This window comes from Saccopteryx bilineata, chromosome 6 (assembly GCF_036850765.1).
Source record: "Saccopteryx bilineata isolate mSacBil1 chromosome 6, mSacBil1_pri_phased_curated, whole genome shotgun sequence".
Taxonomy (NCBI): domain Eukaryota; kingdom Metazoa; phylum Chordata; class Mammalia; order Chiroptera; family Emballonuridae; genus Saccopteryx; species Saccopteryx bilineata.
The window spans coordinates 22614539-22636287 of record NC_089495.1 but is presented as its reverse complement, the minus strand read 5'-3'; positions in this window follow the sequence as shown (position 1 = coordinate 22636287).

Genomic DNA, 21749 nt, shown 5'->3' with positions numbered 1-21749 from the left:
AATTTACTTAATTTTGGATTCTTTTTCCTGAGGGAACTCTTCTAAGAATTTACAATTGGCAGAGATTTTTGAGATGGTGGTGTTTAAGACTTCCTTCTGCGGATGGGACAGTGAGTTCCAAAGTAGTCATGTCAAGGTCAAAACAAAGTCAAACCAAGTGAATCGTAAGTGGGAAAGGAGAGAAGAGAAGATATAACTGTGTCCTACAACAGCTGCCCCTCTGGGCCCTTTAAGCAACTGCTAGAAATTTGCTGGTGGGGAGGAGGATGGGATGTGGGGTGTGGAGAGCAGCTCTATAGCAATGTGGGTCTTGTTTGTTCAAAGAAAATTAACATACTAAGAAGAAGAACAGATGCTGAGGAATACAGTATCTTTTTTTATTATTGCTTGTCTCCAAGACTCGATAGGGCCAACTGGGACTCCTTCTTTTGTACTTGGGACCTCCAGTCCTCAGACATATTGCTGTCTCTTATGGATGTCTTAAAACAGAGGGTGGCATTAAGGTTGCTAACTATTCTGGTCTGAACAGGAATCAGAATAACAATAATGCTCTTAAAGGAAGAAGAAGCAATCGAATGGGGGTTTAGGGTAATATGGTCAGCATTCAAATATATAATTCAAAAGGCAGAATTATCTGGTATATTCTGCCCTATCAGGGAAAGGGATATGGTATCTGAGGGATGTTAGTGGAACCAATCACCAAAATATATAGGGCTAGGATGTAGATATATTTCACAAGATTTTCTGTGAACTACGTGTTTCTCCAAGCTCTGATTCTATGGTCAGCAAATAACCTTCTTATAAATATTTTCAGGGCCAGACACTCTGCTTTTAGGAACAGAGGATGATCACGTACACAGGACTGCTGAGATGCAGTTGGAACCTCAGTGAAGAAAAAAAGATTCATGGCCCCAGCAAGGGCAGGCAGCTACAGTCCTTCACAGGGGTTTTATACAGACTGACAGCATGTGTACGCCCAGGTCCCTTTTCCAGCCTGGTGGCCCCAGTAATTTGTCCCCAGTTTCTACCCTCTCACACAGTCATTGGGGCTCTAGGGACATGAACCGGAAAAAGGGATTGCCCTTGTTATAGATTGTGGGTGCAGCGTTTTGTTCCCCCAGGTGACAGGAGTTATTGACGAGGAGCTTTGTTGAGTCTGTGGACCTGGTGCACGAGGGCCAGGTCCCAAAGCCTGTGAATTCTCCGAGCTAACAACCCCCACTGTGCAGATCTCTTGGCAGCCAGCCCTTCCACACTAGAGGCCCAGCCATCTTCCATCTCTCCTCGTGCTTTTTTACAGTTCAAGGTTTCCCCCAAGCTGACCCCATTCTGGCTGGTGTCACGTGCTGCAGTGTCACATGGTGTCATATAGATCGCCCGGAGAGCAGGGTTGGCCCTGACTTTGCCGCTCACAGGCGTGTGGCTGTGGTCAAGGCTCTGCACCTCTTTATGGCCCTGTGCTTCAGTTCTTTCTCCTGCTCGATGGCGGTGCGGCTTCTGGGCCTTTCTCACAGCCCTGATGAAATCACGTGTGGGGAGAGGACTTTCAATGCATCCAACATTTTACAGATGTAATATACAAATAACTATTATACCAGCTATATACATTGCTATATGAGCTCCATATACAATTATACAGATCATAAAAATCCTCTTCACCAACCATTTATTTGCTTTTAAATAGGCAAGTGTCCAAGATAGATGGCTAAATGGCAAGAGATCTGAAAGTGACCTTATTTGGTCCACCCCTGTGTTTTATTACAAAAAAAAAAAAAATCAATTCACTTCCATTATCAAATCAAGATCTTTTCTCCTAAATATAAGTCAATTTCCTCCTTGTTCTTCTAGGAATGTAGGAAATGAGCAGGAAGGATTTAATTCACAAAGACAACCTTCATGGTATCTTGCAAACCAACAAAAATTCCAATTGTCTTGATTTCCATATATCATTCCCTAAATTTTATTCTGTGTCTTGTGTAGCACTGTTCCTATTTAATTAGCTGAAAGTCTGAGCATCTGAAACAATTTTTCTTTAGTATCAAGCTACATGATCTGAGAATTTCTGTTTTCTTACGGTTCTCCTGCTAACAGACCATTTAACAGCTGTTCCGGACTAAAGGTGGGTATAATCACTGGCCTAGAAATTCTCTTTACATGTTATTTGTGGTGTAATTGTCTCCGTTGTCATAGTAATGGGGTATTTATAATATGGCTCAATAAATTCCTAATATGGCTGGGATTCCAGAGACGGAAACACAGGACATTGAACTCTCTCAATTTTCCCACTGACTTTGTCAAGGGTTCTGACCACTCATTTCCATGCGAGACAGACACCGTGTGGGCCCAGCCTGTGTGAAACTTCTGGTTCACGTCCTCAAGGCAGATGCACACAGGGAAGTGGGGTACACATCAGGGCTGGGGCTGCTAACGACAGAACATGCTTATGTAATAAATCTTGGCCGGAAAGCAAAATAATTCCCTTCTCAGAAAATATTTCTTTCTCAGTCCAGGCTCCTTGTGCCATTCTGAAAAAATCCGGAAATCAGACCAGCATTCTTATTTTTAGTTCATCCCAAATTTTACTCACTTGAGGCATGTGGGCTTTGAGCTATCTTTAGGACCATCAATCAAGTGCCTTGGAATCCTGGATTATTAGCGTCTGGGCAATTTTCTCAATGAAATTTTTTAAGCCTAGGACCCCAATATACAAAACTGAGGGGGTAGGAGGGACCTGTAGTCTTACCCACTTGGTCTTCCCTCTTATCTGCTCCTGGGACACCAGGTCATCACTGGGTTCCAAGAAACAACTGGAACACCACCAACCTAAGCCAGCCCTTCATACTGCAGAGGAAGAAACCGAGGTGCAGGGCGATGACGTGACTTGCTCAGGCTCCTCCAGCAGCTGCCGTTGAAGCCAGGAAATGTTCAGTTCCTGACTTCCAGTTACACATCCTTTCCTTCACACTGCACATAAGATACTGTTCTAACAGAAACTACTTTTTCTTCTTATTGGCCAGAGAAGTTCAGCTGAGAAACAGATGACTGGTTGGGGAAGTTTGCCTACCGTAGGCACGGGGAGATCAAGTGACTTAATTAAAAATAAATAGTAGCTTTCTTCTTTGACTGCAAAGAGAGTGAAAAGTGCACAGGGTGGCCCCAGAAGGATTATTTCCTGCAAGTGACTCCATTTCAGATTACCATGGCGCACTACACTGAAGGGACTGGCTCTGCTACTCACTGCCTATGTGACCCAAGGCAGGTCACCTAACTTTCTGTGCCTCAGTAGCTCTTGTCCTTTCTGAGAACATAGCAGAGGCCCTGGGCTGGCCACTGGACAGCATGATGACCTGTTGTCTTTCCTTGATTGACATACCTCAATCACTTCCTTCTCCCTCCCTCCCTCTCTCCCTCTCTCCCTTCCTCCCTTCCTCCCTCCCTCCCTCTCTCCCTTCCTTCCTCCTTTTCTCCCCTTCTCCCTCCCTCCCTCCCTTCCTTCCTTCCTTCCTTCCTTCCTTCCTTCCTTCCTTCCTTTTTTCCTTCCTTCTTTCCTTTCTTCTTTTCTTCTTTCCTTCCCTGTTTCAGTACTTATAGAGCCAAGACATCCTTAATCTTATGTGGGGTTTGTTTTTTTTTGGTAGGTATTTTGTGCATTGAATAATTGTCTTCCCAACTGGACTTAGTTTTGTTGTTGTTGTTTCCAGCACGGCTGTGTCTTTCTACTTCTGTAATGTCTGTGTCCCTTTTCCTCTATCAGGGCTGTCTAACTGATAAGCAGGATCCCAAGTCCCTGGGAAGACTCCCCCTCTCGTATTTCCAGAAGCCATGGGTGGTCTGACGTGAGCTTCTGCGCCATCTGACCAGCTCTCCTTTCCTCCTCCCTTTGCTCCAGGGTTCCCTAGATAGTGCCCTGGCCAGCTGAGACCATCGCATCTGCCTGGCATGACTGGCACTTTTATTGGGCATTGTTGTGCCCACCTGTCACTGCTCCTTACAAGTTGCAGAAAATATAATGGTACTACTTGTGTTTTCTTCTTCTGATGTGTGTGTGAGTGTGTATTTATAACTTACCACTCCCTTTCCCTCACTATTTATTTAGTCTCCAGGCTACTGGATATCTAGATAAGATTGGGACTGCAGTAGATAAAGAATAGTCTTCACACAAAGGTAGGGGCACTGATCAATGAGACCTGAGTCTTTCCTTTAGGGGAGAAGGTAAAGGTGAGCGCATTTTCATGTGTGTAAGGATGAGTACATGACACAAGGAAGGCACATGCTATTGCTGTCATTGTTATCTAAGAGTTTAATTATGGGAAGAAGGTGTATGTGGATGTTGAATAATAAGGAGGTGGAACGTTCTCACTCAACACCTGTTTCAACCCCTTTCAGTTTATCTTCCTGAGACCAGGAAGGCTGGAAGCCAGAACCACATTTCCCAGCCCCTTCCAGCTAGGACACTTGCTTCAGATGTGGGGATGGCATAAGCCTGAAATTAGACTCACTGTTATGTGCTGCCTGGACATTTGGTAAAATTGAGAGGGCCTCAAGTCCTCGTCCTGCGGCCCCCCTGGGTGAGGTCCCTTCCCAATCAGTCCTCCTTGTCCTGGGGACAGACCCAGTGCCTGCTTACCCTTGAGTCTCCGCATGCAAGTTTCCTGACAGCCTGGAGACAAGACCATCACATCCTCTCCTGGGGGCCAGGGGTCATCTCACTGTCTTGTTAGGACAAAGTCTGTCCCTGAGAGCCCCTGCTTGTTCACTCTGCTCCTGAGCACAACCTCGAGACGGCCTTGCATGGTGTGCAAGGTCCTCCTAGCCCGAACTGCAAGTGTGTGACTCAGAAACTGCCACCAGCCTCACCTCTCCGGTGTCGCGTCATCTGCTCAGCCATCCTCATAATGCTGGCGCAGGAATCCCTCCCACGCCAACCCAGAGGGGAACGAATCCGTGGTTCACCAAGTCTATGCTCTTATATGAAATTTTCAGGGAAAAGTGAGTGGCCTGGGGGTATCTACCAGTGGAGACTACGGAGTCCAGAGAGGCATCTGCTCTTCCGCATGCCCCTGCGGAGGCTTCGGGGTCTAGTCCCCAACAACAGGCACCGGCAGGGGGAGGGGCAGCGCGCTTTCCCGCTAGAGCAGTCACGCGCTGTGGTTAGGCTTTCCCCTGGTTCTGTTCTCCTGTGTCTAGCTGGCCTTTTCCTGGCCAAGTAGAATCCTCAACTGGTTCTCTGGATTTCTAGAGGTTCTACAAGCTAACTAATGTATTTTAACAAATCGCTTTCAACTTAAATCACCTGACATAGAGTCTGATGTCTACAATTAAGAACTAGGCGATACAAATGTCTTAACAACCTAAGGTTGATTTTTCTCATAAAACAAAGCGGAGGCAGGTCTCCCGGGATGGTGCAGCCATTAGTTCTACAGTGACGTCAGTTTGCCAGGCCCCTTCTGTCTCTCTGGAATGTCATCCTCATGGTAGTGAAGGCCATTGCTTCTTCTTCAGCCTCCTGTCTGCATTCTGGGCAGGTGGAAGAAAATGACCTGGGGAAAGAGTAGCTTTGCTTTGGCTGGGTAACAAACAAACCCCTAAATCTAGTGGCTTACGACGACCACTACTGTGTCAGTAAGCTGCGTGGTTCTTCAGCTCTGGGTCAGCTCAGCTGATCTCTGATGGACTCACCCGAGCATCTGCAGTCAAATGGCGGGCTGGCTGGAGGCTGGATGATCCAGTATGGCTCATTCATAAATCTGGTGGTTGGCACGCTGTCGGCCAGGGCAATGGGAGCTCTTGGGCCACGTGTTTCCTTTCATTCTTCAGGTTAGCTCTGGCAGTTTCCCATCACAATCTCATGTTTCCAAAAGCAGCAAGAGAGGGAAAGCTCCGTTTCTGTTTTGGTTTGCAGTTGTACATTGGCCAAAGCAAGTCACAGAACAAGCCCAGAGTCAAGGAGTGGAGAAACAGTCTTGTCTTTTGATGGGAGGAATTGCAAAGTCAGTTCCAAAGAAGGTACAGCAATGGGAAGGATTGTGGCCATTCTTGCATTTTGCTATGGAGGGGCACCAAATCAGGAGACTAGAACTTTCCCCCTATCTCCAGTAGATTTCTGTTTCTCACTGATCAGAACTATGATTTGTTTATGATCACCTATAACAATAAGGGAGGCTGTGAATGTAGTTTATCTTCCTCCTCCTGGAATGAAACTGTAGCTCTCTGAGTAAAAAAGAGTGAAGGGCTAGGAACTGAGTTGGTGTAAAATAACAAGAAATATGCGTTTATTGGTCTCTGCCACCAGTTCTTGCTAATATGTGGTCTTTGACCCTGCTTCCTGACACTGAGCTCCTAAAACCGTGTAATTACCTAAGTGATAGTAGTGTCCAACAAAGTGTCTCCTAAATTCCTTGCAACTACTTGGGTGATAGGAGTGTTCTAATTAGGTGACTCCTGTAGGGGGACTGGTCACTAGAAACACCAAATCACGATTAGAAACTTGGAACTTTTCAGCCCCAACCCTATTGTCCAGAGACTAGACTAGAAAATGAGTTAGTAGACAGTCATGCTTATGTGGTGAAACCTCCATAAATATCTCAAAAGTATGGGGTTTGGAAAGTACAGGGCTTGGTGAAGACATCCAGGTGCTGGCAGGGTGGTGTCCTCCAACTTCACGGGGACAGCTCTTTCACTCAAGACCCTTCCAGACCTCACCTATGTATCTCTTTATCTGGCTGCTCCCCTGTACCCTTTATCATGTTGTTTACTATATGGTAAACTGATAGACATAAGTAAGGCTTTCCCTGAATTCTGTGAGCTATTCTAATAAATGATCAGACCCAGGAGGAGGTCATAGGTACCTTCCATTTGTAGCCGAATAGGACAGAAGGAACCACTACTTCTGATTGGTGTCTGAAATGGAGTTCGGGGTGGGGGGAAGTCTTGTGGGACTGGGACCTTAACCTGTGGGCTGTGGATCTTCCCTAATTCTAGGCAGTTAGTGCCAGAATTGCTTGGTGTGGAAAACCCACACGTCTGGTTGCAGAGATGTTCCCTGTGAGTGAGTAAAGGAACACAGGGCATTTTTTTTCTAGACAATTGGGTATTAGCAATGTCTGCCATACATATATGAGGAGCTCCCATGGAGACATTTCTGTGAAACTGCATTTTGTTCTCTTTTCCAGGGAAGACTGGCTTGGTGGACAGACACCACTCAGCGGTGAAGGCTGTGCAACTCTCCTCGGGGCCTCAGGTATGTGGTTCACCTACAAGCTCAGGTGTCACAGTTGATTGAGTTTTGTCTCTCTGCCTCCGCCCAAACACACACGACATACGTCCACCTCTCTTCTACCCCTGCCCCCCACAGCTAGCGCTCAGCGAGTACATGGCACGAGCACTGGACCTTGACGGAGAGTGATGTGGCCACTGCAGTGCTAGCCCCTTCCCGGCACGGTCCGCAGGCTAACGGTGGGGAGCGAGCTCAGCATTGTTAATCCTGCTGTGTCACAGTCGTGAGACACAAAGCACAGACAGCTAGCAGCACATGGTCTCATTCGGTCTTTAGGAGCTGGAGAAGCTGTGTTCTTCTGTACAAGAATACAGCCTCTTTTTTTGTGTGCCCTTTTGAAAAATTAACGTGTTTTCAAAGTCTGGAGACAAACTTCTGAGTGAACTGCATTTGAACTTTTAAAATTCTCCCCCCACTGCCGCCCGCCCCCTTGGTTAAATCTCAGTGGAGCTGGAGATGGTCATAATTCTCATGAACACAAACTAAAGGTTTTGTCCCCTGTTGAGCAAAGTAGCTGCTTCCGATTGCAACAGAACTGGTTCCGATTCTCATTGCGTTGGCGTTTTCATTAAAATTTCCATTATCCTCTCCCTTCCAACGCAGTTACAGATGAAATTGTACCGATCGTGCTTCCCAAGCAAAATCACTCCTGACTCAGAATCCATGAAAGGCATATACAGGAGAAGAGCCTCACTTCCCCTGATACAGATCATCTTGGTAAAGAAAAAGAAATTTTTTTTTGGTCCTGGCTTTTATAATCATTTCAGGTCAGCATTGCCAGCTTTCTCCGGCATCCCAGGCCCAGGAAAATAAATCTGGGTTGAGATACAGTCAAGGTGTAGAAGTAGAAGGGATGATACCTAAGGATGTTCTGATGATAATGGCGGCCTGTTTGTGGAAGGTCTACTCTGAGACCCTGGCCGCAGAGCCCTGATCTGGTCTCTGAAGCCCATGGCACTGCATACACTACGAACTGGTCTCTAATGGACTTCTCAGGGAGCTGGAGGGGTAGGCCTGTTCCAGTTCTGACTGCCTGGTGCAAGGTGACCTTGGCCCATGCTTTACGCTCTCTGTGCCCCTGGAAACCAATGCTAACCCAGTGCTAATAATACCTTCTCCCCGTCCTCTCCAGAATATCAAGTTGAATGCACTTGAAAGTGCTTTGTTCATTGGAAAACTCTATTACAACATAAAAAAGATAGATTGTCAAGGGTCACAGAGAAAAAAAAATCAATGTGTGAATCAGCCACCCTCAATAGCACCGAAGTCATCGCTCTTCTCTCCTTGGAGGGCGGTGCCAGCCCTGCGCTTCCGCAGCTCTGTGGGGAGACAAGAGAGAGGAGGCACGAGGCCCTCTGCGTCATGTGGCCATGGTCATCACTGCGTCATGCGGCCATCGTCATCACTGCGTCATGCGGCCGTGGTCATCACTGCGTCATGCGGCCGTCGTCATCGCTTTTGAGCGCTTACTGTGAGCAGGGAACATCATTCACATGCATGACCTCATGTAGTCCTTAAAACAAAACTGTTGTTTCTATTATATTAGCCAATACACGAGCCTCAGAGAGGTTAAGCGACATCTATTATCAGAACACAACGGAACAGAAGGGCCGCGTTCCCAACCGTTGTTTGTCTGACTTTATGGCTTGTACTTTGACTACCATGAGATACTCCCTTTTACTGGGGAAGAATAAGAAGCTACTATTTTAGGGGAGAAAAAGTCAGAAGAGCAGAGAGTCCAACTCTTCCCGGCCCAACAAACCAACATGCTCCTCTACGTCATCACTCTTCAGAAACCAAATCCCTAACGAGTTTTTTCTTTCATAACCACTTTAATACAGTTCCATTTTTGCAAACCCTGATTGAGTGCTGATTAAGTATCAGGCCTAAATTCTGTGTATGCATGTGTGTGTGTGTGTGTGTGTGTGTGTAAATCTATTTCATTCTCGTGTTAATCTATATGGTGGTACTATTATTGTCCCCACTTTATGGATGACAAAACTGAGGTACAGAAAGGTTATAAAACTTGTCTAAGGTAACACGGCTGCTAAGTGACAGAAACAGGCCCAAATCCAGGTAGTCTGATTTCAGTCTGTGACACTACATTTTACGCATAGAAAAAATCTGACAGAATACCAGCCAAAGTATTAGCAGTTATCCTGAGGAACTGGATCGGGGTGAGAAATAGAGAAAGGCTTTCACTTTATTCTGTCTACACTTTGGAAAGTTTCACAATGTATGTGTGTTTCTGTGTGTGTGCGTATACTTTTACAATTTAAAATATATCTTTACAGATTTAAATATTTTTACCCTCCCTCTAGTTTGAGCATTAAGCACAAATTAATGATTTCTAATGAGGGGACTGACATTTTCCAAGGGATTCCAGAAATCCAGAGAAGACGCCAAGAGTGAGCAGGTTAGAAAGAAGCCAGTCTGTGTTTGTCAGGGTCATTTGTTCCCCTCCCCCCACCTTCATCCCAGCACGTGGCCAGCAGACAGGGGGCTCCATGGCTGCGTTGTGTGGATTTATATTCACTCTGAACCAGAGGGCAAACGGAAAAATGTAAATTTTGGCAGCTGCTTTTGTGGGCACTGACCTCGCGGGACTCATTCAGTCCTAGACCTCACCCTGGGAGTGATTTCCCCACATCCGCTATAATTTATCGACAAGAATTGTTTGTCTTCCTGAGGCTGAAGGAATTGCCCAGCACAGTGTTAAACAAAGCACTGCACAGGTCAGAGCCGCGGACTGAATCATTTCCTAGCCCAGCAGCCCTGCCCCTGGTAATCTCTCTCCCTTCTCCGCCTCCGTCTCTCATTTCAGAAGGCGCTGGCAGCACAAATCATCTCCCGGTGTTCCCCATTGTCCCTCTGTCAGCCTGAAACAAAGGCAAGTCACCATCGCCCCAGCGTTGACCCAGCCGGGCAGCTAGGACCACACCACCTCGTTCCGCTGCGCCACATCACAATCTTTTTGAGATAAGCATTTCCAGTATTACATGAGGCTCACTTAGAAATAGATAGGTCTCAAATTGCCCTGCCATCCCAGCCATCATAAAATTAAACAGACCGCACCTTTCTACATTTTGGACAGACTTATGGAATCACCGCACATTATCACCATTATTTCCTGGGAACTTCAAGATATAGCTACCTGTCCGGGTTATGATTATGAGTTTGTTTTGTTCTCATGGGGACAAACACTACCATTTGAGTGTGTCTCTGAATGTCCCTGGGCATTCCACAAATGACCACATTGTCTGATAAATAAAGACCTCATTATACCTCACTCGATCCCTCTGGGAAGTTGGAATTACCATAATATTGATTATATTAGTGATCGTGACCCTGCAGTGCATTCTCTCTGGGTGCTGGCCAAGGGCCAAGCACTTCTACAAGATCGCCCAATCCTCACAACAACCTTTGGACCTGGGGTTATTACTTCCATGTCACAGATGAGGAATAAGGGGTTCCGAGAAGCTAAAGCCTCCCAAATAACAGAACACTTAATTTAGAAAGGAACCAAATGGGAGTTTACCTTCACATTATGAAGAGTTTGGAATCAAGCATTTAAAGGAGCAGACTATTTTCATGTTCTCTTAGAATTCAAAGTATCCCACCATCTGGCTTCCTCTCTCTGCCCCTTCCTGGCATGGGGCAGGTCAACATTCCCCCGAAGTACTATGGCTCTATTCACTCCGCTCTCTCTGGATGGCCTTGCCTCTCCCCTGCTGCCTGGGAAGACAGTTCACCTCTCAACACTCAGCTCTAGCACCACATCCTCTAGGAAGCCATATTACTGTCTCTCCCACCCACACATCCCTGTAGACTTGACCATGTTGTTCTTTTGTCCCACTATTCTCTACACAAAAGTTTATTTCAAAACCCATGACACTTCCTGTTGGTATTTATCTTTATGCCTCTCTTTAGTACTGAACTGTCAGCCTCTTCAGACGAGACTGTATTATCTTCATCTTTCCACAGCCTAGACCCGTGTCTGATAATTAGTAGGTGCTCAACAAATATCTGCTTCATAAATGGGCAGATGGATGAAGGGAGAATGAATGACTACATCCTAGAACTTAAAGGAATCAACATATAGGCAATCAACACTGTAATGTATATTTACTATATTATTTGAGAATATTCAAGTCTAGAGAAGGCAATAAAGTTGATGTAACTCATACATTAAATATAGATAATAGCAAGTCACTAATGAGATATAAACAGAATTAATAAAATGTGTTAGGTATAGATTTGTAAGTTAGTAACTCATGAGACAGATTACACATGGATAAGGTTAGTAAATCATGAATTAGGAACATAGACAGAAAAGGCTGGAAAAACCAAGAAGCAACAAATCTTCACGAATCTCTAAATATACGTGAGGAATGTGAGACACTCAGTATTTGTGCGGTCTTAAATTGAGCACCCACTGTTGGTACCCCTTCTGGCATCATGTACCCCTTGCCTAAGAAATGTAGATAAAACTCATAGCCATTTTTCAGGCTGATTGGCAAACCATAGCTATTGGTCAAGGGACTTGCTCTGTGTCTCTCTGATAGAGCAAATTTTGTGGGTATTGGGCACCTTCAGGCTGGACCCCCTTGCTCAAAGCTCATCTGCACAGCTCACCATCAGTGGGGAAGGGTGGTGAGGTGCAGAGAAAGACAAGATGTATGAATATTGTGTGACTGGGGAGCAGGTAGGGTGGTGCCTCCATCTCACCTGCACCCTGTCCTAAGTGTGTTTCCTTATCTTATAAGTCCCTTCTTGCTTCCGGCTGTGTAGTTGAAATAATTCCCTGAACTGTATGTTAAGAGCGTATTAGTTTGGTGTGACACCCCTCTGGTCTGTGATCTCTGGGATAGCTTGCCTCTAGCATACCTGTAGGCTGCCACCGCATCCAGGAAATTTCCCAACGACAGGTAGGTTTCCTGTTAACACCACTAGAGCCTCCCTTCTCGGGAAGCCAGACATAGCTACTTCCTGTCAGATTCCCTGATCTTTTCTCTGATGTCTAAGAGAAAATTCAAAATAAAGACTTCCATATCCAGATTGTACAGCAGAAATATTGAGATTATAGACACATTAAACAGTCTTTAGAACCTAAACAGGAGTTGTGGCCATATATTTTATGCAAAAACATTTATGATAAATCTTAAAGGAAAATTGTCAGGCTCAGATGCTTTGTGGTCAGCTAATGCAGATGGGAGGGACTAGATCTTTTCTCCAACAATGAGTAAGTAACTGAACTTTTTCTCCATGTCTGGGCAGCCCACACAGATATGCTCTTGCAGAATTCTACAGTTGCATCCTACAGAGCCAATTTGAATTCCTATGCATGTGTACCAATAAAGAGTTATGATCTAACTGAGGGGGGCATTAGCTGTCTTTGCTGGTTCCTAGTGCGTGATATTATTTCAGACTTCCAATTTTGTTTATTGGCCATTGATAGTATTGTAAGTTCTGTTTATTGCTGCTCATTCACACAGCTCAGATTCATGTATTAAAAAAAGATGCTCTCTCTCCTGAGTCACATTTAAATTTATTCATATTGAGTTCCAAGACTTTTCCTTTTTTGGATAAGATCTATGCTAAATGGATCTTTAAAGTTGCTGATTCTTTTCCTAATCCTATCAAATGTATTTTTTTTAATGAATTTGTTGGACATCACATAGTAACCGTGCTTCTGAAAGTTTAAAAGCTCTTCACATCCAAGATCTGGTTAGTAACTGAAGAAAAAAAAAGGTGGGAGGTGGTGGGGAAACAAGGAAAGAAAAGGAAATGTCTGCATTTGATCTTGTATATTGAATTTACTTTCCACCTTCTAATAATAGGATGATATTCAGTCTCCACTGGAACAGTGCTGTGACATCTATGACTTGGAGGATGTGTAATGCTAGGAAAATAGCCTTATGGGGCCTCAGGGACCACGGGTGTGTCGATGGTTCTGAAGAGCTGCTTGTTGGCAATGCATGACAGACCCAGGGCTCAGTTATATACATATATTGGTGACAAATAAATGACACTTGGTGTTACTTGGGACTTTTCATCTTCAGATCTCCATGGGTCTAGAATACTGTGACCATGCAAAATATCTATCCATTTAGAAGATTTCTCTTCTGGTCTAATGTTGTATTTACAACCCAATTAAAATTCCTACAGCTGAGAGGAAGGCCTGCACACTCAGGTCCTTGAGGTCAGCTGCTGAGGTAGTGTGCAGCCCCAGGGAACTGGCCCCTCTATAGACCCCAAGAAGAAAGATTCAGCTAGAAGGGCATATCAACCCACCCTGGACCAGAGTCGGGGCTCCTGTTCACCAAGAGTACAGCATCCAGACCGAAATCCGAACCCTGGGGCCTCCCAGGACAGAACCAGTGCCTGACCTCCGAAGTCTCCCTGGGGCCTGGAAATAGAAGTGTGGCTGCCAGCTGAACTCCCTGTGGCCACTGCCCTTCCCAGCACTTCGGAATTAGCCTTAAAATGGAAATGTGCTGAGGGAAGCAACCCATCATCTTTACATGACATTAAGTTGCAAATGTTGAAGATCAAATGCTTTCCTGCCAGCTGGTTTTTTGGGGTGCCCTCTGGATCCTATGATAGAGGGGAAAATGCAGAAATGGAAGTCGGGGTTGAAACATTTAATGTCTTCTTTGTCCAGAACTTCTTTGGGGTGCGTGGTAGTGTGGAGTGAGGGCAGGGGGTAGGAGTCTGTTGGTTACTTACTCTTCCTTGTATTGAATGTTCTGTTTATACCATCAGTTTTATAGCCTCCGTTTGAATCTCTGCTATTCCTTGCCCTTCTAAAGAGGTTATTTATAAATGACCAGATCTAATGTGCACAAGCTAAAGCATTTTCCCCTTGGATTGCATCTGCCTCCCACACCAGTTCTGCCTTCCTCTGGGATTTCTCTTGGTTTGGAGATTTATGGTTGAGATTTTTACTTTGTTTAGACAGAAGCTGGCACGCCTTCTCAGGAAGTGGGCTAGGTCTCAGCTCATCCCTGGTCTGGCAGAGTGTGGGGACAGGAACAATAGGAGGGGTGAGCCTCCCTCCACTGCTCCAAGCAGGAAGGAGAGGTCTGTGGTCTCCAAGCTCAGCCCATTAGTGTATTTCTCAAGTGCAGGAAATATATTGAAGAGGGTACCCACTTTTAATCAGTTTGCTCTGAAAACAGCGGCTTCTTATCCATTGAAATTTAGCTGAAGAGGTCAGCCCTCCACCAGGGCGGCCACTGTAAGCCTCGGTGCTCCTGGGTCTTTGGCCCCACCCCCACCCTGTGTCATTCTTTTTCTCCTTTTGGCTTATGTCCCCTTGATCCTTCTCAGACTCTCATTGCTCTGTCTTTTCTTGTCAAATTATGCACACAGAATAGGACGTGAAACATGTTCTAGTAAAATTATAAATTACCCCAAAGAGCTTCCGCTCTCACCTCTCCCAGGGTGTTACATTTTAACAAGGATCAAAGGCTTAACTGAAAAAAATTAATCTCTCCTCAGGGGGATTTCAGCCAAGGAGATTTCAACTGTCAGGCCTTCCCAATATTGCTGAAATCATGGGCTTACGAGGTGACTTGGAAAGAGGGAACGGAAGCTTTGCACTGTTGCTCATTCTCTGAATCTGTGGTGATATTTCTGACCTGGAGTCACCGCCCTTAAACAAATCATCTAATCCAACCTCCTAGACAATGCCTGAACTTCTTCTAGAACATTTCAGATTTATGTTTAATCAATAGTGCAAAAAATCTGAGAATTTGACCCTGGCTGGCTGGTTCAGTGGATAGAGTGTCAACCCAGCATGCCGAGGTCATGGGTTTGATCCCTGCTCAGGGTGCATATGAAAAGCAACCAATGAGCGCACAACTAAACGGGACAACTAAGTGTAACAACGAATTGATGCTTCTCTCTCACGTCACACACCCTGCCCAGTCAATGGAAAAACTAAAAAAAAAAAAAAAAAAATCAGAGACAAACTGTTCCTTACATGCTTTGTCCAAATTCTTGACTCTCAGAGTCCAATGAGTATAGTAAAATGATTGTTATTTTATATCACTGGGCTTGGGTTGGTTTATTACAGAGTAAGAGATAGCTGGAACAGAGATCAACCCCTAAATCACCTTGGCTATGGCTGCTTCTGCCCCTGACTAACATTAAAACTAAATTCCCTTACCTCTTACACTTGGCTATTAAACTTATTAATCAGCATTTAAATGACAACTCCCTCTAGAGGACCAACGAAAAGCAGAAATCTCATAAACTGCAGGAAGTAATCACAGAAATAGATAATGCTTCAAAAATAGTGCCAAGAGGTTTCAAGTCTCTACATGTTGTTCTAGACCTTGCTGCTTAATATTACACCCTCAGTGCAAACTGTTGGTTTGAGCTCATTTATTCAGATGATAAAGATTTTGGACCCCTCATGCAGCCACCCAGTGTCAATTATGCCATCTTTAGCCTTGCACCTTCAGAGGGAGGGAAGCTGATTTGGATGGAAATCCAGGTAAGGCCTACAGCTCTAAAACGGAAGTAATGGCAACACTCACCTTGCACGATCACGGTGAGCATTTCACCAGTGCTCTCTGCAGAACTGATCACATGCCCTGTATGTCTTCCTCCAGGTTGTGGAAAGAAGCACTGGGCGGGACATGACCAGGTTAGCCCCACTACTGATGACAGTCTCTGAGGCAGTCATCAACTCCTTGGATTCCGTAACTGAACCAGCTTCAAATGCAAGCTCTATGGGGCAGGGATCTGAGGCTGTTTTGTTGATTGACATCTTGAACAATGCTCAGCACATAGTAGGTACTCTGTAAAGGTCTGTTAAATAGATGGTTGCAATTCTGTGCGTGGTTCTCTTCTTAGCCTCATTGTATGCGCGAGCAGTGCAGGCTCTGTGGTCCTCTTCTTAGCCTCATTGTATGCGCGAGCAGTGCAGGCTCTGTGGTCCTCCGGTCCAAGGCTGGTCCTGCCTCCCTCAACCAAAAATCTCAGCTCACAGAGGGACAGAGCACAAAGGTCAAATGTAAAGCTCAGGAAACTGAGCTCCCTTTGCTACACCTATTTTCTAATTCCTAATTACCAAGATGTTTAAACTGTAACACGATGGCCACATTAAAGCCATTTGTTATATGTAAAGCAGGGGCATAACACATGGATAATTAAAGCCTCCCTCTGTGCCAACCTACCCGCTAGAGGTATAATTAAGTGTAAGTACCTTGTAGTTGGCTAGCCATTATTACTGGGCTTAAGCATATATTCAAGCCATTATTAGAGAAATTCTATAGCGTCCTGAGGAACTATTGTTTTAATAGATGGAGTAGGAATTTTCCAGCCGGTGCAATACTTGCTCAGCTGATCTTGGTGGCGTAATTTCCTGGTATCTGCGTAGTCCCCATTGTCAGTATGGAAAACTCCACTCTGGACACTGGGAGGACTAGAAGGACAGCCTCCTGATGCTCTTTTCTGGTTCACATTGGCCATTTAGAAGAGATGGTTTCTTCTAAGATTTCTTGCCCAGAGCCTCTGCTCCACACAGAACAAGGAACACTGCAGGATCCCAGTTCTCTTCCGATTTGGTTACAGAATAAAGGGCTCACAGCCAAGTCAACAACATGCATTTATTAAGGTCTTGCTGTATCCACTACCCTGAACTAAGGCTATATTGGAAAAGTATGTTTTTGACTCAAACTAGCGTAATAAATAACTATATTTAAATATTTATATCTCTATCCTATTGAGGGCAGGAAAGGAACGACAGTGAAAGAAGGAAAGTAGGTGAGGTAGATAACCTCCTCATACCTCATTCCAGCTCCTATGGAAACTGGAAGGGGGAGACTTTTTGAAATGAAGGAAGCCCCTGGGAAGGAAAGGAGACCTTCTCCATTTGCTCCTGAGACTGGCACTGCCTTTTCTCTGCTCAGACACTCAGGCTGCAGTTCTGGGATTTCCCTGCAGGAGGTGCTCTGCAGCGGTTATGAGGAGACAGTTGTGCTTTGAAGCTGCCGTGGTTATAATGAGCACAACATGTGTACTTGAATCACTTTTAGGGGGTGACTTGTTGGGTGGGGAGAAGCAACAGAATATGAAGGAATTAATGGGGCAGAGGCCACCTCTTAGAGCAGCTACTACAGATCCCTGGCCGACTGGGAGATACTGGACTGGTCACTCATCCTTGGGTACTCTACTGGATACTCACTGGAGGCTCACTCCACACTTACGGAAGGAACCATACCTCCCATGAGTAAAAAGGTAGCGTTTCTCCCATCCACCAGGCAGTGACTGTAGAGATGCATGTGAGGATGGTCACCGTGCTTCCGGGAAGTTTTGTTGCTTTGAGAGCCAAAGAGGGAAAAAAGTGTTTGGGGACCAAATAGATACTACATACCATATTATTGGCTAAAAAGAAGGCCAAAGGAGACGTGGCTTAGAGAATTGAGTTTAACAGGCATTGGGGCACCCAAAATGTGCTGCCCAGAGGTCTCCTAACGCTGAAACCTAAGTCCGTCACATTTGTCAAAGTTGCTTCTTGAAAATAAGAGTAGTGACCTGGAAAGATGGAGTTGGAGGCTGACCCTGGGCTCAAGCATGATCTCTTACCCCTCCTCGAACCTCTGCTTCACCACCATCTTAGGCTTGCTACTGCCTGAAGTCTTAATTTCTTGAAACACTTCTACTGGGCTCCATCTCTCCAAGAAGCCCTCACTAATCACTTTCTCTCTCTCTCTTTCTCTCTCTGTATCTTTTCTTCCTAGAGACAAACTATGCTCCTCTCTCAAGAAGGATTTGGTTCATTGTTCATTATGTGCTAAGAAATTAATCACTTACAGGAAGTTGGTGAAAATGAGAAGACACCTTACTTTATGGCAGGGCCCTGTACCAGGAATTTTACAGGAATCATTCTCTTTAATCCTCACAACAACCCGATATGATAACTAGTGTCTTCTTGACATGTCAGAGGGTCATAAAAGTAACTTCTCTCATCCACATGATGAACGTTTGTTGTGCATCTATATATGCCAGGCTAAAGGCTAGCTTCTCGGGAGGCAGCTCTGAAGAGGACAGACACAGACTCCACTCTCAGAAAGTTCGTGGTCTCACGGGAGAGGCGACAGGAGATGGCCCATCCCACAGAGAGCTGAGAGTGCTGTGGGGAAGCTGCCCACTAAGGGAACACGTGGAGGGGCCTGTGAACCACACAGGAGTGATATCAAAACAGACACACCAGGGCAGAGTTTCAGGGACATCAAGGGGAAAGAGTGGGGAAGTGAAGAGGAAAGGGGTAAAGGGTTTTCCACGTAAAGGAAACCTGACGTGCAAAGAAATGCAGGCTTAAAGGAAATGAGAGGACAGTGTTGCTCAACCACACCTCCTTCCAGGAAAGACTGCGGCTAAGTCACCTGTACCATATTTCCCCATGTATAAGACGCTCCCACGTATAAGATGCAATTTAATTTTAGGGCCCAAAATTTGAAAAAAAATGTATTATATTAAGTTACTGAATTCAAGTTTTATTCATCATAGAGTTCATACAACTCTGCATCACTGTCAAAACTCCAATTCATTAGCTTGTCCTCATCTGTGTCTGATGATGAACCACTGTCTTCAACAATGAGCGCAAAAACAAGCACAAAAAAGCAGGGAATGCAAGTAAAAATCTACATCCGCTGTATAAGACACACCCAGTTTTTAGACCCCAAACTTTTCGAAAAAAGGTGAGTCTTATACATGGGGAAATACAGTATATAAAAGTTGGAACAAGAAAGTGTAAGTCAAAGAGAGGAACTTATAAAATAAAAACTAAAAGAAAACAAGGATGAAGATTTTGAATGGGCCAAGAATAAGTAAGGCTTTAAAGGATGCATGCTGTGATGATAGGTATGATTGTTACAAAGGAGCCACTAATTTGACACTGAACTTTCCAGGAGCCAACACTGAAAGGAAAAGCTGACTGCCTCTCCAGAGACACCTCCTGCGTGGAGGAGCAGCCGCTGGACCAGAGGGGCCCACGGGCCCCACTAAGCAGGCCAGGGTGCTCTCCGCTGATGGCCAGCCTCAAAAGCATTCTGTGGCGCAAGTGCCCTCTGTGACTTAGGAACCCCACTCTTGGTTCGTGACTTAACTCAAAGGAAGATCTTAAAATAAAAGAACTGAAGAACTGCTTTGTCATTAGAGTAGCCTCTTCCTGCCAAGTTATAGAGATTATTAGTTAGTAATAATAAGTTACGAACTATGCTTTGTTAAAAATACACTGCTCACAAACATTAGGGGATCAGGGAAGGTGCAGACACTCCAGTACTTCCAGCCTTTTGTACAGAGCATTTTCACCAATGAAATAAAAGTTGGTTTTGCATCTCATTTGCATAATCAGACAACTTTCTTTGACTTATCATTTGCTTTTCTGATGTTCTTGTTTAATAAAAAAAATCAATGCTGCTTTTTTTATTGTTTCATATTTATTTTGAAATATCCCCTAACTTTTGTGAGCAATATAGATGGAATTCAGCTCATCTATGTTGTCAATTAACTACTGACCTATGTACCTAACACACAGCCAAGCTGAGGGTGCTGTGTGCCTGGATGAAAAAGCCATCTCTCCCCTCTCTTCTCTAAAGTCCCACTTAAATGTCATCCTTTCCACGGAGCTTTGTATGTTTCCAAACCAAAAACTATTTCTCTATCCTCTAACCCAGTGATTTTTAACTGGCGTCCTACAAGAATTTTCAAAACATGCAATATCTGATTATTTAGTAAGGGGCACTGACCTCTTTCCCTTAGATTGTCGAATGAAAAAATGACAACAGTCAACACATCAATAACTCTATGGTGTGACTGAATCAAAATTATACCTATATTTTTTATCAAAGACACACTTGTTGGTGTACCACAGAATTTTAGAAATTAGTTTATGTGTGCCATGAGATGAAAAAGGTTGAGAATCACTACACTAGCCTCTCAGTATGTTTTACCCTTTGAAAGGCACTAATAGCACACTGGGTCTGTGCTGGATGTTCGTCTTTGGAACTTACTGCCTCTGAGGTGCTCAACACGATGTCACCCTCATGTTCCTGGACAATAAAATCTCACTGAAGGAGAGAAACACCCTCCAAATAACAACTTTAAAAATAACCTGTTCTGGCTTTGGGTGGCTCTATGGATAAAGCATCATTCCAGCACACCAAGGGCATGGGTTTGATCCCTGGTGAGGGCATGTACGAGAAGCAATCAATGAGTAAACCACCAGTGGTACTGTGAGTTGATGCTTTTCTCTCCCTCAAATCAATGAAAAATTAAAAAATAAATAAATCAAAGCTGTTCTTCACATCACTATCCTTTCATTGGGCAGGTGGACTCTGCCATTTATTCAGAAGATGTACACAGTGGCCTTTAATTTCTTTTGTGCAATGGTTTGTGTAGAATTTTGAGCTTCTTCAGTCTGCATGACCTCCCCATCTACAATGTAAGGTCATGGGTAAAGGTCATATCCTCTGAGAAAATGTAAGAGCAGAAGGAACAAGAAACTGGAAAACATGTAACGCAGGAAACAGCCTTGACCTCTGGTCCCGACCCACAGACTGACTGGATTAGAGATGCTTATAACGTAACTGGGCCTGATGTTGTCTTACAATTCAAAGGCCAACATGAAGTAAGCCTAACAGAAATTGTGTTAGGCTTCTTAAAAGATTTCATTAGGTATGCGTTATATTATTCAACCACCATAATAACCTTTGTATTATTAAGACTATTTTTTAGTGGACAGTGAGGCTCAGGGTAATTAACTACAATTTGATCTCAAATCCATCTGACTAAGAGTTGATCTCAAATCCATCTGACTTCAAAGTCCCGGTCTCTTCTAGCTAAGAGGGGTCAAATCCTAGTTCTGGCAGTTGAGAGACTCGGTATGGAAGGAGAAGTCAGACCCCTACCCCTTCTCCACTGAGGAGGAAGAAGCAAGGAAGAATGCAGGGGGAAGGGAGCCTGCAGGGCATTCATTGCTTCCTACAGTTCTCTGGAGAGGGGCATGGGGCCACTTGCTACACAGAGAAAGGAAGATGGAACTTATCTGAAAACCCCTTTCTCTTCTTTTTTTAAAAAAGTTTTAAAGACATTAATTTACAAATTCCAACGCTTATTCTCTGACCTCACCTACACTCCCCCTCCCACCCTGGAGTCATGTGAGTGACGTAGACCTCTAGACAAAGGGATCACGAGCCCCTTGCATGAACACCTGTATTCTGTGAAAGGTATATAAGATGTAAGAAATCTAACTTCGGAGAACACGTGTTTGGCTTGCCTCTTTTGGGGTCACGCTGCTCCGCCGACTAAATAAATCCTATTTCCTTCATCAAGTTGTCTGGGTGTTTTTGTCCTCCTTTGATTCCTGCAATATGCAGGACATGTCATTTAATCCTTTAGTTACTAAAGCCTCGGTTTCCTCATCTAAAAACACAGGTATAATATAGTGTTTATCTCA